Raw genomic sequence first — 17,273 nt, forward strand, 5'->3', positions numbered from 1 at the left:
ACATGCATAGAGCAAGAGATTCTAGGGGAAGGTTTTTAGCTAGAGCCAAGAGTTCGATTTTTACAACTCCTTCTACCTCAAGGAATAGACAAGAGACACCTCCATCATCTCCAACCTACACTCCTAGCCCTAGGATTCATGGAATTCAAGAGACAGTAGTTGAGTTAGGAGACTCTTCCTCACCATCCATTGAATCTGAATTAGGAAAAGATTCTTTCTTTTCTTCTACAGGGAGACACATTGTATTTGAAGAAGTAGAATCACCTGAGGAAGAAGAGGGAGAAATTCCTCCTCGATCGCCATTAGTAGAAGAACCAGAGGACTCTGAAATCTCTGAGAAAACTACCATGAAAGAAGAGGGTTAACAGATTTGGTAGAGGTAGAGGTAGAGGAGGAGGAGGAGGAAATAATGGAGGAGGTAGAGGTAACAATGGGGGAAATAGAGATGGAAATAACTCATTTGGATTTCCTATAGTCGATGAGGATTCTCGAGCAACAAAGAAAAATATTTCACCATCTGTCCTCCCAAACTTTCATGGGTTAAGAAATGAAGATCCTGAAACATTTCTATTTGAGTTTGAGGTCGTGTGTCGAACCTATGATTATCTGGAAGACTCTCAAAAACTCAAATTGTTTCCTTCAACATTGAAAGGAGCTTCTTTGAAATGGTTCATGGGATTACTCACTCAATCCATTAGGACTTGGAATGATATGAAACAAACATTCTTGGATAGATACATGGATTATTGTATGCCTACCAACCACAAGGATGAAGTATTTAAAATGGTACAAAAAGAAGATGAAAACTTGGAGGATTTACTTGAAAGATTCCAATACAATCTGAAGAGAGAAAAGATGAGTAACTTAGATGAGGAGACCTTGAAATACCTTCTATTAAAATCCATTAGAGATGAATGGATAGATATTTTGAACATGATGGGAAAAGGAGACATATCTCAACTTCCACTTCATGACATAGCAGAACTGTGTGTCCATCTCTCAAGAGGAAAATCTAAAACTGGAAAAGGGCCTAGAGATCCTTCTCTCATCAGAGCAAACAAATCTGCAACTGGATCAGTAAGTAGGGCTGAGATTGGCAATATGCTTGATGAATTCAAAACTGATATCTTAGGGAGTCTTAGTGAGCAACTAGACACTCTTAAGATCCACAATAAGCAGAAAGCTGAAGCTGAAGCTTTAGCCATGTTTTGCCCAAAATGTAGAAAAAAACATGCTCTCAAGGAATATCCCTTGGATGCAAAAGTTGTAGAAACATGTGTGATCTGTTCAGGGAATCATGAGACCAAGGATTGTCCTTCAATTCCTGGGCTCAAAGTTGTCTTTCAAGAAGATCCAAATACAATTGAGTCTCTCTGTTTTGTTGCAAAGAGACCTTGGCAGGGGCAACAAAATCAAGGGTTTAACAACTCTATGAACTTTCAACCCTCACCAAATTGGAATCCTTGGCAACAACCTTGGTCCCAACCTCAAGATCCTTTTCAATCATGGGTACAAGGTATGCAAAATCCTTATGGGATATTTGCTCAATTTTATCAATATCCTCCATCTTTTCAAAACCAACAGGCTCCACAACTTCCAAATCAAAACCCACAACTATCATTTCCATTTCAACAACAACAACCTTCTCAACAAAACCCAAATTCTCAACTCTTGCTTCCATTCCAACAGAAGTCAAATCAACTTCCTTCTCAGCCATTGCCAAACCCCAATAATAAAAACCCTCAAAATGCTTACATGATAGAAGGTCAACAATTTCCTACCTATATGATTGTTCCTCTCAATGATGTACAACTCAGATCCGGTAGAGTTCTAGATAAACCTTCTATAGATGCCCAAAATCAAAGCATTTCTAAGGAAGAATCTCTTGAAGCCAATAAGGGTTCTGAAGCATCTCTTCAAAACCCAAACACTCAGAAAGAAAAAGAAGAACTAACCCCTACAACTCCTATAGTTGAGCAACCTGTATCTTCATCCACACCTCCTTTTCCTGAAAGATTACAAATTGATAAAGGGGTGGAAAAACAAATCTTGTTCCCTGACTATGATTTTCTAGATGAAATGAAGAATGTCTATATCAATATTCCCTTGTTACAAGCCATTAAAGAGATTCCTATTCTAGCAAAAACAATAAAGGAGTTGAGTCTTAAAAGACCAGGAAGGAAACCTAGAGACACAAGAAGAATCCGCCTGGTAGGGAAAATTGCAGACATCATGATGGGAAAAATTACTATGTAGAAGTAAGTATGTAGATCCCGGTAGTCCAATTGTCAAAACACATATCAATGGGGTTGAAATTCCAAACACTTTGATTGATTTAGGGGCTGCTATAACAACATATAGTAGACAGACTATGGAACAGCTGAAACTTCCTAATCTTCTCTTTACACCTACTTTATTGCAACTTGCAGATCGATCAATTATTAGACCATATGGTGTATTAGAAGACATTTCAGTCTCCTTAGACTCTTGGAATATCCAGTGGATTTCATGATTTTAACTCCCAGAGTAATTTAGGAGGACATCCTTTCATTTTAGGAAGACCTTGGCTAGCCACAGCCGATGCTTTCATCTTTGTAGGTCGGGGGATATGTATATTTCTGATGGTAATTCGACAAAGAAATTCAATCTGTATCCTCCAGCAAAAGCAATCACAGAAATAGGAGATAATGAATGGATTGATGATGAAGATACTATACAACCTGTCTTTACCATTTCTGAAGTTAGTAAAGATAGTCAAATTCTGAACACATTAGAAAATTTTGAAACATCTTCAGAATATGACCACACACAATTTCAGTTAGATTCTGACATTGAGTATCTATCATCTAGACAAATGTCTCTTTTCTCTATGGAAGAATTTGGTAGTTCCGCCATTGAGATCTTTCCAAGAAAAACATTGAATATCAACAAAAATTTGGAAAGATCACAACAGGAAGAACTAACCAAAATCTTGCAAAAACATTCTACTGCATTTGCATGGGAGTATACCGATATGAAAGGTATTGATCCTAAGACTTGCATTCATCACATCTATATTGAGGAAAACAGTAGACCAATCAGACAACCTCAGAGAAGGATGAATCCAAACCTTAGGGAGATAGTGAAAGAAGATCTCCAAAAGTTACTTAATGTGAACTTCATTTATCCAATTTCAGATAGCCGATGGGTTTCTCCTTTGGTTATAGTACCTAAAAATAATGGTAAGTGGAGAGTATGCATTGATTACAGGGAATTGAACAAAGCAACTTTGAAGGGTCACTTTCCTTTACCCTTTATCGATCAGGTATTAGATACTTTAGCAGGAAAAAGGTATTTTTCATTTTTGGATGGTTTTAGTGGTTACAATCAGATTCAGGTAGCACCTGAAGATCAGGAAAAGACCACATTTACCTGTCCATGGGGAACTTTTGCTTATCGAGTACTTCCTTTTGGTTTATGTAATGCACCCGCAACATTTCAAAGGGTGGTACTAGGAATATTTTCTGATCTAATCCATGATTGTGTAGAGGTTTATATGGATGATTTTACAGTTTATGGTAATTCGTTTGAAGAGGCATTAGAGAATTTGGAAAAAGTCCTTATAAGATGTAAAGAAACAAACCTATCATTAAGTCATGAAAAATGCTTTATGATGTTTACTGAAGGGATTGTTTTAGGACATCATATTTCAGGAGATGGGATTAAAGTTGATAGATCAAAAGTTGAAGTCATCTCCAAGTTGCCTATTCCAAATTGTCAAAAAGATGTTAGAAGTTTTCTTGGATTTACTGGATACTATAGAAGATTTATTGAAAACTTCACCAAAATAGCATCTCCACTCTTCAAATTACTTACAAAAGATTGTGAATTCAAATGGGATCCTGATTGTCAATCTGCATTTGAAATTTTGAAAACAAGAATATATGAAGCACCCATTTTGAGAGGTCCAAATTGGAAACTTCCTTTCCATATTTCCACAGATGCTTCAGATACAGCTCTAGGAGCTGTGTTAGGACAAAACGATTTAGTTACTTATGCCATTTACTACACCAGTAAAAATTTGACTCCCACTGAGTTAAACTATACTGTGACTGAGAAAGAGTTCTTAGCTGTTGTTCATGCAATCAATAAGTTTAGACACTATATAACCGGCTATGAAACTTTTGTCCATACTGATCATTCTGCAATTAGATATCTTATGAATAAACCTGTTACTAATGGCAGAGTTACAAGATGGCTCTTACTTTTACAAGAATTCAATATTACTGTGTTGGATAGACCAGGGAAACAAAATACAGTAGCTGATTTCTTGTCTAGAATCCAAAATACTAACGAAGATTCTCCTGTAGAGGATAAGTTTCCAGATGAATATTTGTTTGCAGTAACTACTAAGACTCCTTGGTATGCAGATATTTCTAACTACTTGATTACAGGGAAGCTACCTCCACATCTATTTCCTGGTGAAAAAAGAAAAATTATTCAGGAGAGCTCAAGTTATTCATGGATTTCTAATGAATTGTTTAAAACAGGGCTAGATTGTGTGATCAGAAGATGTGTTCGGGAAGATGAAATGCCTGACATCCTCAAGGCATGTCATGATGAACCATGCAGTGGACACTTTGCTGACAAAAGGACGGCCTATAAAATCCTTTCTTTAGGATATTATTGCCCTTCCCCTTTTCAAAGATGCAAAACAATATGTCAGAAGGTGTGATAGCTGCCAAAGAGTTGGGAGACCGACTCTTTCAAATGAAATGCCATTACAACCACAGGTACTCATCGAACCTTTGAAAAATGGCTTTAGATTTCATTGGAACCCATTAATCCACCATCTAAACAAAAGAAGTATATATTAGTATGCACTGATTATGTCACTAAATGGGTAGAAGCCAAAGCATTGCCTTCTGCCACTGAAAATTCAATTGTTCAATTTCTTTTGAGGATATTTTTACTCGTTTTGGTGTCCCAAGAGAAATTGTGACAGATCAGGGAAGTCAATTTACATCTAACTTGATGGAGAAGCTGATGGAAGAATATAAAATCAAGCATAGAAAATCTACTCCTTACCATCCCGCAAGCAAATGGCCAAGTGGAATCTACAAACAAAGTTCTTGAAAGCATCATCACCAAAACTGTTCATCTACACAGAAAAGATTGGGCAGAAAGGCTTCCTGAAGCTTATGGGCCTACAGAACTACATGGAGGAATACAACAGGACATTCTCCCTATGAACTTGTTTATGGGAAAGAGGTCCTACTCCCCATTTGAGTTTCAAATCAAGACTTTCAAGATGGCATCCAGTGGGATGAATCTATCAGAAGCCCAAAAGCACAGAATGGAGCAACTGAATGAGCTAGATGAGATCATACAAGATGCAATTTAAAGGATTGATCTAGTTCAACATCAAAGAGCAAAGTGCATGAAAGATACATCAAAGAGAGAAAGTTTCAAGAAGGAGATTGGCGTTACTGTTTGATTCCAAGTTTAAAGACTTCAAAGGAAAATTTCAGACTCATTAGCTTGGGCCATATGAGATTGACAAAGTCTTTTAACAATGGAGTGGTAAGAATCAAGACTATTGATGAATTTCAAACTCCTCTCATTTTGAATGCCACCGATTGAAAATCTATCATAAGCCACTCTCAAAAGAGGAATTTGTCAAAATGTTCCAGGAGAATTCTGCAATAAGGCTGGTGGAGAAGAATCCTTCTCCCCCATCAGCCTAGTCTTTGTTTCTTTCAGTAAAAAAAATAAAAATAAAAATAAATAAATAAAAATAAAAAAATCGTATAAGCCTGAAAACCAATCATAGATTGGCAGTCTTATATAGAAAATGTAGAGTGAAAATCAGAGACACCTGACACTCTATATTTTCCAAAAAAAAATCTCCTCTCCTTCTCTTCCATCTTCACTCCATTTCATTTTCCATCTCACTTCACCTCCATCTCACTCTCAATACCATTTCACTTCACTCCACTTCATTTTCATTTCATTCCACTCATTCCATTTCACTTCATCAATAAAAGTCCAGGACTATTTTCATTCAGTTAGTTCTTCTCTAACTATTTTTGTGCAGTTAAGGGGGTGTTGTCCTCAGTTTCCGCAGTTGGACACCGTTTCCGCAGCCAGAAGCAGTTTCCGCAGCCAGAAATGATTTCCGCAGCCAGCAATCACTCACGTTTTCAAATTTACAGTCAACTGTTAGTGCCATAATCATGAAATGCAGGTGTAATTGAGCTAAAGACATGGGGCATCTCCAAGACATCAAGAAAAGAATTGGTTAGAAGCCTTGAGGAAAATTGACAAAGTTTCCAAAGGTATGATAAAAAATCTTTATCAAATAACAATTCAAGTCATAATTACGCATAGTTTATCAAACCATAACAAGTTCTACTATGTGCAATGATTTGATACGATAGCTCCACTACCACTCCTATTCCACGATATCACTCCACACACCTTGCATTCTATTTCTCCACGGTCTCATGATTATTCCGAGTTTAAACTCAAGACTGACTGCACTCCATTTATTACCCGTACTCTTGAGACGTGACCTATTGTTTACGGTTCTTCTTAGCCGTGATTTCCGCAGTCGTCTATTGAGACGTGTAAAAATTTCATACACAGTCATTAATAATCCGATTCCATTCATTTACCACTCCACTAATACCATACCTCTCGCATGCATCCGCATTTTATTTTGAACTTGTTCACGTCTGTCTCACCCTCTGTTCCTCCGGTAATTCGGTACTGCCACTACAGTTTGTTCTCCATTTCCGACTGCAGCCACTACAGTTTGTTCTCCATTCCTGACTGCAGTCACTATAGTCATCCTAAAACCCCGACTGCAGTCACTACAATCTATCTTAAACCCTGTAACAAAGCCTTTTTTTTCTGAACCCTCACAAGCAGAAGAACTCTCAGTTGGAATTTAAAACAACAGATGAGAAAATTACTGAGAGCCGAGCCAGAAGGACCGAAATACTTGGAGGGTTATCCTCAAACTAAGGAATTGCTGAAGAAAGCCAAATGGCTACGATTTATTCAAAAGTTTAAAGGCCATAACAAGGAGGTGACCAAAGCTTTTGCGCGGTCTTTTGATGGACAAACAGTGGAGATTGGAGACTTAAAGTTTACAATGACTGAGGCCATAGTAGTAGCTGCCACAGGCCTACCTCAAGAAGGTGAAAGGTGGTTTAAAAATAGAAGTGTGGACGATCAAATATGTAGAATCATGCTACAAAACCAAGGTATGGATACCACCGTATTTACAAGAGGCATCCCTGTTCATGCACTAAAAGAGGAATGGTCTAGTCTACTGTTAGTCATCCAGAAATTTATCACATGTGAAGGTCATTTTGGTTCTATGTATATGTATCATGCTAGACTTATGATGAATTTCCTAGAGGGTCACACTCTTAATTTGCCTCATTTTATGTTATTGAGTTTGAAAAAGATGAGTTTTACAGTTCAAAAACACATAGGCAACATTGAATCTCATCTCTACCATCATGGATTCATAAAAATTCTTATTGAGGACTAGTTAAAGAAAACTAAGGATACTTGGGAGCAATTTTTAACAAGAAACTACTTCCAAGAGCCGTCTGAGGCCTTTGGAAGCAGTCCACCAAAGATTCCAAGGAAAAGTAGGAGGAAAGAAAATAACATTACAGTCCAAGACTCCCCTACAATAGAAATTCAATAAACTGTCCAAAAAGAAGAAGAAGATAGAGCTAAAAATAAGAAACAGAAGAAAGAAAAAGGCAAAAGAACCATTCAAGAAGTCTATCCATCCCCTGAGCAATCCATAGAGGAGGATTATCAACCTCTGTCAGAAAGATTAGTACATCTTCAAGCTGCTGCTATAGCAAAGAAAAAGCAAAAAGGAAAACAGAGTGCACAAGAGAAGAGTACTAGTCCATACTTAAGGAGGAGCACTAGGCTAAAAGGAAAAGTGAATAAAACCCAAGAAAAACAGTCTCACTTTATTGATTTAGGTGAAGAGACACTTGAGAAATCTCCAGCCCAGCCAAGCATTGAATCAAGTCCTCCACATGATGAAAGCCCTTTTCGGCCGGAAAGAGAGAGCAGTCCTCCTCCTCCACCAGATTTTGAGCCTAGTCCGAGAACGACATCTGAGGTAGATCTTAATCAGCAAGAGGCATATAACTACCTGGAATCCTTAGAACAATCAGTTGCAGGACCAAGTACCACTCTGCCACTAGATGCACAAGTTCATTCTTTGAAACAGGAAATATTTGAATTAGAAGTCCTAAATAGGCATATCAAACAGGAAAATGAAGCACTCAAAGAGCAGAGTAAGGTAGACAAGATTGTCCATGATAACACTATGCTCCATTTAGGATTGTGGCAAAAGAAAAACAGGAAACTGAAGAAGAAGTACAAAAAGTTAAGCAGAGCATTGATTAATCTCAAGTTCAAATGTCTAGTCTCCGAAACAAGGATGATTTAGCATCAAAGAAGAAGAAAAGAGGGCTAAATGTCCTAGCATAAGCCTCAGAGCATATGGATTAGAGGGAAATAACTAAATTTTGGTTGCATGAGGACATGCAACACCTTCACAGTGGGGGTATGTTGAGCCTCAAACCTGCATCTTCCTATACACACCTCTCAGCCTTCTTTTTCCCCACTTACTTTCATCCATCAAGCTATTAAATCATTGCATTATATTCTAAAAAGAGCTTCTGACATGGTTTCTAACTATGCTTATGACTGTTGTTTGGTTTAGATTTTTGTTCAGGCAGCTGCGGAAACTTGTCAGTTTCCGCAGCCAGCACAGGTTTCCGCAGCTAGCACAGGATTCTGCAACTATTTTGTTAAAAGCTATGCTACAGGTGTCCTATGAAGAAACGAGCCACATGGGGAAGCTACAGGTGACGGGTAAATGGAACGTGTCCCTTCAAATCTTCCAAATCATCCATAGAAGGTCACGGTCAACAAGGGTCAAAGGCAAAGCCAACCAAGGTATTTAGCGGTGGCACATCTCTGTTTGGAGCACGTGAGAGTTTACGTGGCCCATTCCTCAGCCCACGGAGACATCGGCACACCTGGAGATCATCCTCGTAACCTGAATCCAATAGCTACCACTCTGAAGATTTAATAGGCATGATGACAGTTACGCTAGATCTCGGCTGAGGAGATCTACGTGTCTTTGGAAACGCAGTTAATAGCATAGGATTCAGTTAGTCAGTTCAGCACTTTTTCATTATAAATAACGCGTTGATGAACGTTGTAAAAGATCTTTTTGGAATGTAATTTTTGAACTGTTTTCTATTGTCACCCCACTGTACTCTGTTTTATATATGTTGCTGCTGCTTTAATACATGAGAAGACTACTTTCTTGAGCTCGTTCTTGTGACTGTTCGTTGACTGGCTAAGGTGGCAGAGGGCCCCTGCACACTAAAGCCCTGTATAGTTGTCATTTGATTTTATTATGTTTCTGTTTTTATAATTACTAGCTTGTATATGACATGTTGTTTTGATGCTTTTAATTCGCTGTTGTTTACATTTTCACTTCTGTTTTCTTATAGCGGTCAGCTAATCAACGCTTTTCTGTAGGTTTTCTTAGGCAGCCCGGGAAAATTTTCATCTTTTTGATAACTATTGACATATGAGATCATCTTGTCCTTCCTGCTAATTTCCATTTTCTGAAGTTTAATTCCAACACTGTCCTTTTTCAAGTTGTGATTTGCTTATTTCTTTTTCTGCTACTTAGACATCATACTACTCATTTGTTTATGGTTTCTTTCTATAGTCAAGTGACTCTATTAGTAAGGAATCAGAATATTACTTATTGTAGTGTGATTTAGTTATCATATTGCTTAAAACGTTGTTCATGATTGCTTCCCACAAGGTAGATTGAGCTGAAGGGTAAAGGATCTGAAGAGTTGAAGTAGTGTGATTAGTTTCTTTTATGCAATTTAATTTCTTGCCATTTAGATATCATATTACTTGACTTGTTCATGATTGCTTCCCACAAGGTAGATTGAGCTGAAGGGTAAAGGATCTGAAGAGTTGAAGTAGTGTGAATTAGTTGCTTTGTTTTTAGTTTGAGTTGCTTTAAGTTCAGTTTTTATTTTCTTTTCATTCAGCAGCAAGGATACTGGGCCATTGTCATTAATTCACTGTTTGATACATTTACTTCCTCTCAAGAATTGATTTCATCACAGTTGTTTTAAAGCTTTCTCTTTGAACACTTTTAAGTTTGGGGAAATCACTGTAGAAATCACCATCACCATCCACACTTAACTTTCATTTTCACCATCACACATTAGGAAAAGATAAATCCAAAAACAAACTAGAAAACTCAAAAACGACAAAAGACTAAGGAAATGGTTATCTATTACATATAGTACACTTCACTTCGTCAGTTTACGTATCCTGGATTGACATTTTTAAATAGAAATTTAGAACACACTAAATTGAACAAACACCTCTCTCTCTCGCTCTTGCTCTCTCTCTCTCTCTCTCTCTCTTCTCCCCCCCTCTCTCCCCTCTCTCCCCTCTCCCTCTCCCCCTCTCTCTCTCCCTCCCTCCCCTCTCTCCCCTCTCTCCCCTCTCTCTCTCTCTCTCCCCCGCTCTCTCCCCTCCCCCTCTCTCTCTCACTCTCTCTCCCCCCTCTCTCTCCCCCTCTCTCTCACTCACTCTCTCCCCTGCTCTCTCCCCCTCTCCTCTCCCCCCCTCTCTCCCTCTCTCCCCTCTCTCCGTCTCTCTCTCTCTCTTCCCCTCTCTCTCTCGCTCTCTCCCCCCCCTCTCTCTCTCTCTCTCTACAGTCTCTCCTCTCCTCTCTCTCTCTCTCTCTCTCTCTCCTTCTCTCTCTCTCCCCCCCCCCCCTCTCCTCTCTCTCTCCCCCCCCCCCTCTCTCTCTCTCTCTCTCTCTCTCTCTCTCCCCCCCCCTCTCTCTCTCTCTCTCTCTCTCTCTCTCTCCTCTCCCCCCTCTCTCTCCTCCCCTTCTCTCACTCTCTCTACTCTCGCTCTCCTCTCTCTCTCCCCTCCTCTCTCTCTCTCCCTCTCCTCTCACTCTCTCTCTCTCACCTCTCTCTCTCTCCTCTCTCTCTCTCTCTCCCCCCCCCCCCCCTCTCTCCCCTCTCTCTCTCCCCCCCCCCCCTCCTCCTCCCCCTCTCTCCCCCCCCCCCCCCCCCCCCCTCTCTCCCCCCCTCCTCCCCCCCCCCCTCCCCCCCCCCCCCCCCCTCCTCTCTCTCCCCCTCTCTCTCTCTCCCCTCTCTCTCCCCCCTCTCTCTCCCCTCTCTCTCTCCCTCCCTCTCTCCTCTCTCTCTCTCTCTCCTCTCTCTCTCTCCCTCTCTCTCTCTCTCTCATAATTTAGTCACCACAAGTTTATCTAATAGTTAGATTTCCACTCTTGCAATTTAAAGAAAAGGAGCTCACAAGAATAACATTTTCGATGTACGGTTCTTACAAATATCTAACTATTAATTTAAATATTGAAACTTGTTTGCAATAGATTATAGGCGATACATATTTGCATCTTTTTTACTTAATTTAGCTCAAATTTATATTCTAAATCCATAAAGTGAAGTCCCTACGTCTTTCATAGTTATAGGCAATTTAGTATTAACATCCTACAACATAACTCCAATTATGCATCAAATGTTCATTTGACATGCATTTTAGTAGGGTGAATGCTAACTTTTCCAACTATTATCCTATGACTAACCTAAAGTATGCCTACACCTTGAGGTCTTTCCCTTCCCACTTTATGCCATTCAATCCCCTTTATAAAATCTCTTTGGTTATTTCCTTCTCCCATTATCCTCCATTTAGTACATGCTTCATTTAACAACACATCTTGATATAATATGTCTTTCACCTCTTCCATGCTTTTGGGATACTTGAACTTGTCATATCCATAACCTATCTAGGGACCTGTTACAATAAAATATATCAATCCCTAAGGAGGGAAAACCTATAGAATGAAGAGTTAGAGTAAGTGTAAGTGTTAACAAAGGGAGAATGGCCCACTATCACCACAACCAAAGTCCCCTTCTCTTTACGGAATTTCACCGATTGGAGGAGCCTCGATATGATTATGATCACCTATGATAGATATTCTAAGTATGGAGGTATGAGGTGATGGAACTAGAGTTCATTTGAAAGAGAGTCTCAATAAAGGCACGAGGCTTCAAAGAAGCAAATCACTTTCTAGGAAAATCCCTAAAAACAAAGTCACAAGACCTAGGGTTTGAGGTTTTGTTATGGTAATATGTATTCACAAGGTTGAGGTGCAAGATAAGAAATGGATTATTATGATTTACTCCATCAAGTACTTAGCTCATACAACCCTAAAATAAGTCCTCAAGTTGAAGGAGAAGAGCCTAGGGTTTCCCTCTTGGAGCATCACCTAGGGAAAGAGATTTTGTGGATGAAACTTGAGTGAACGCAAACAAAACTTGGAGCATAAGTAGCCTAGACTCCAAGCTTGATGTTTGAGTCCTCAAATTCCCAAAAAATTACCTCCCTAAACTTTCACTACAAGCCCTAGACTTTTCCCTACATTTAGGGGAACAAAATTTAGAAGAAGAAAATTATGGAGAGAAAGAGGTTTGATCACCAATTGGCTTGGACCAATGCCTTTTCCTTTGGGAATATGGAGTCCTAGATGCTTTATAGTAGCCAAAATTTTCCTTAAGGAGGTCAAGAATTGATGCCCTAGATACTAACCCTCAATAATTACCCATTCAAGAATTATGAGATTTTAAGGAGAAAATTAATATTTCATCCACTAGTAACATTCATAATATGCCATAAAATGAATAACATATGAAATTTTCAACCAAAGAGCTTTCAAAATGATCTTCAATAAATTAGGCACAATAGAGTTAACCTAGTTACAATAATTCCATACATTAAACATAGTTCAAGAGCAAAATTTCAATAAAAAGCAGTTACAAGATTAAAATATGATATAACCATACATAATCCAAGAGATAGCTCGAAAAAAGATCAAGATTTTAGCTCCAAATATCGAAATGCATCCAAGAACATCCAATAGCGAACCAAAGAAAAAGTGTGAATTTCCCAAGAAGGTCGAAATTCCCAAGTGTGATGATGATCCAAAACAAATGAAGTTGAGTCCTATTTATATGAGACCTTTGAGGTCGAATTATTAGATTAAGAGCCCATAACATTATAAAAATGTGCAAAACACAACCCTTGGTCACAAGTCAACCAAGTAACTTTTACAAATTATGAAACAACCATTGAAATGCCAGTTGAATTGATGATGTCATGTTGATGTAGGGTCTTTGGAGTGCCAACATGTGTGAGAGGGATCCATAAATAATAAACTAGGGGATGGCCCCTAACTCTCTTTACAATTCATCACGTGGGGTCCCAAAATGGGTTTGGGGCAAAAAAATTGGTCCCCTGGCTCTTCTGGTGATAAAATAGTCTATAATGCACCAATACCGAGGGCTCTGATGATGGTGCTTTCCCTCCCATGTCTCAAGGGATGAGAGAAACCTCCTTTGGGCCTCAGATCAGCTTCCAAACCATGTGATCACTGCTAAGTCATCTTGGGCATGATAGGGTCATATAACTTTTATAGGATTTCTTAATTATAGCTGATGATTATTATATTTCAGATGTTGTAAATAATATTCCATGTTGTAAATTATTTTCAAAAAAGGTCAAAACCTTGAGAAAATAAAAAAATATTCTTATTTCCTTTTTATCCAAAGTTTTAGTGACATGGTAAAAAGGCGAAAGGGCACAATGGGATAAAGTGCTTTTATATGTTTTATTCATAAGCTTTATCCTAAGTTCGAAAGAAAACAAATGAGAGCGTATATGGACGAATTTATTTTGTCATATATGGTTAATTTTCATTGTTGTAAGAGCTTCGGGATTCCCCACTTATCTTGATCAATGGCTCATATCCTTTCTGCCCCCCCTCTTCATCCTAACTTTACCACTTAGGGGGGGGGGGTTCGAAAAGGTGGTATTCTCCACCGGGTCCCACAGCTACGTGTCTGCTCCCCTACATTCCACACCCCACCCCCTTCTACCCCCCTAGCCGATACTACTTACCTCCTTATAACCCCTCCGGAATCCGCCAACCTTCTCCCCCTTTCCCACTAGATCTTCCCACGTGCTCCCCTCCACTCTCTATCTCAACACCTGGCCATGTCCATTACGAAATTAAATTTTGACCTTGTTATTACTCCCACACCACTCACTGCCTCCCACTTAGAATTCTATCCCCACTCAACTCCACGTCATGTCTCCACATCATCCCCCATTTCCATGTCACCTCACGCCTCCACGTCATATGTTCGTTTCATGGTCAAGTAAAACTATGTTTTTCCCTATACAGCACAGTAATTTCAAATATGGTTTAAAACCAACTGAGAATGAATTTTCAAAATAAGAAAGAGGTTTTGGTTTCTCACATCCTTATGCACAATAACCTCTCTCAATTTTGTGACATCTATTATGGTTTGGGAGATGCTACTAATTCTTTGAAGGTCTATTTTCCAGAAATTTCCTATTTTAGTCACTTTTTTCGGAAACTATTGTGCATAATAAGAGATGAATCTTGGGAAAATGGAGAATTTTTTTGTGCCTCAGATAATCAACTACAAAAACCTCTCTCTTTTTTGTAACATCTATTATGGTTTGGGAGATTCGGATGAATCCTTGCAGGCACGTTTTCCGAAATTTTCCTTTTTTAGTTAGTGTTTTCAAATTCGGTTTCTAAGCAGGTGGAAATGAATTTTCAAAAACTGAAAGAATTTTTTATTTACAACATCATTATCTACAAAAACCTCTCTCATTTTTCTAACATCTATTATGGTTTGGGAGAAACAAAGGTATTACAGGACTATTTTTCAGAAATTCCAGAGGAAAAAGCTCAAAGAAAGTTAGTGACTTGGAGGCCACCTCATCAAATAAGAGTTGCTATCAAATTCGAATTGCTATTCTTTGTCACCAAAAATCCATAAAGATAGTGCCAAGTAGATTCATTAGTTTTGAATGTCCTATGTTTTAGTTCTATTTGTGTAATACAACTGGAGATATTTGTAACAAATCTTGATATCTTTTCAAGATATTTTAGTTTAGAATTTGTATAAATACTTCATCATTTGAAGTAAGAGATGTTGGGATTTGTACAGAGAAAGACTACCATTAGTGTAAAGCTGATCATTGATATTTAGTGGCCATCCACATTAATACAAGCAATTTGTTTCACGATTCTTGTGTCACATCTATGTGGTGAAGTGCTTCTTATTGTAATTCGGTTTCTCTTTGTTTTTCATATGTATTCAGATCTGTTTTGTCTTTAAGAAAATTAGGTTCAGAATTTGTTTCAAAACACTTTGTTCTGGCTTAAAGTAAAATCAATGTTTTCTACTGAACTTTAAATATATAATTCAGGTAACAATGCTCTATATCTAAAGTGAATCCTAATATGTTCTTCCTTCTCCATCTCATAAACTACAAGGATCCAGTAGTATGCCTACCTTGCCCTGTTGCACTCAAGCTTTATTATTTCTGCATTTGATCATCTTAAACCCCGCTGACTCCATTGCCAAATGGCTTTTCCTCGTTGTTCCAACCAAACCAATTCATAAACCAAACTCCAAACTAATGTAGGAGCATCCTACTTCAGAAAATCATTGTATATTTGGTTGACTAGGGGGTGTGATGTTTTAATTTATATGTATAATTTTAATAAATTGAGTGGAAATTTGTGTGTGAGGTTTTAATGGTAAATATTCTCAATTATGAGAGAATATGAGTGATGATAGACTTGTAAAGATCTCATAGAGATCTTAGGGATTAGGGGATCCTAGAATAGAAGATTAGTTGAGCTAAAAGTGGGATTAGATGATTTTTAGGATTTGGATGAGAGATTTTAGGAATCAAGAGAGATATTGTTAGAGTTTGTTAAGGGATATATAACCTACGTGGATTCTAATCCATTTGTATAAATTAAGAGGAGCCCATGAGGCATGGAGGGAGAGAAGTGTGAGAGTGAGGAATGAGAAGTTCTCCTATAAATATTTTATGTCTTTAATAAATTATATTTGAGAATTATATAAATTCTTATATTGTGGATTTTAGAGTTTTATTGTGTGTTTGATTTAAGCGGCAGAACCTATGGTTAGAGCGCTGCATCACGAACTCTCATAACTAGGCTAATATCTCCATATAAACAAATCTAAATCTTATAGAGAGAGCCCTCTCTGAAGCCGGTAGGGCTAGATCCCAGTTTCAAAAGTGGTTTAATGTTGTCCAATGTGTTTACTCCCTCAACCTCGAAAATACAGAACGATAACAGGGCACACTTGTCCAAGTGCATCATCTCGTGAATAAAGTGGGAAATGAGTAGATTGTTGAATGTGCTGGAGGTGCCCATGATGTGAAATGATTTTATACACATTATGGGATTCCCATGGCTCTTAACACTTCACCCGATAGTGTAAAAATTATCCTCTTGCAGACTTGGGCCCCAATTAAGTTGCCCAACCCATAATGAAACCACCTACAAATTACATATAAGATCCAATGTGCATATTCACCATAACGTAAAATAATTCATTAGTACATCTAAGTGAACCAAGATTTTTTATCATGGGCACATTGAGACTACATAGTGCACTTCCCTTCCAAATTTAGGGCTTTAAGCTCGTAATAGTGTTACCTCCCTAGTTAGGAGTGACTAATAAACAACCCTATTAGGTCTTCCTAGCCCCTAAGGGGAAGATAGGTCCCTGATGCATCCTTCAATTGATAGGTGTCATGTGAATGGTGATGAATAGATGGGGACATGGGAATATCAAGGCCAAATTCCATGCATTCAAGGATGGAAATGATGAGGGATGTCCACATATTTGAATGTATAGATGTAGGAGGGAGAAATCATGGATACATGAGTTACTCCTCTTTATTTTTCCACCCTTTTTTATTTTCCTTTTTCCTTTTGTTTATTTTTCATTGTATTACTACTCAAGGCTCCAGGAAATAAGAGCATGTTGTGTATGATGTAATAAATTATTACCCCGTTAACGGGGGCAGTTCAACGTCCACTAGGGGTTGGGATGTGCATGGGATACTTATTGATGTAGGGGCACTCATAGGGCCCTAGGAACTAGGGTGATGACCATAATAAGGGGTAGAGCTCATGCTTGGATTTTTCCCACGTGCTATATTAATGTCCTGACCAACTTTTGCATTTTACAATATTCTTTTCTTTTATTTCTTACTTATGGCCATGATATTATTTTAATGTT

This window comes from Pinus tabuliformis, chromosome 9 (genome assembly GCF_031772625.1).
Source record: "Pinus tabuliformis cultivar Carrire ecotype Pingquan chromosome 9, CPIR1, whole genome shotgun sequence".
Taxonomy (NCBI): domain Eukaryota; kingdom Viridiplantae; phylum Streptophyta; class Pinopsida; order Pinales; family Pinaceae; genus Pinus; species Pinus tabuliformis.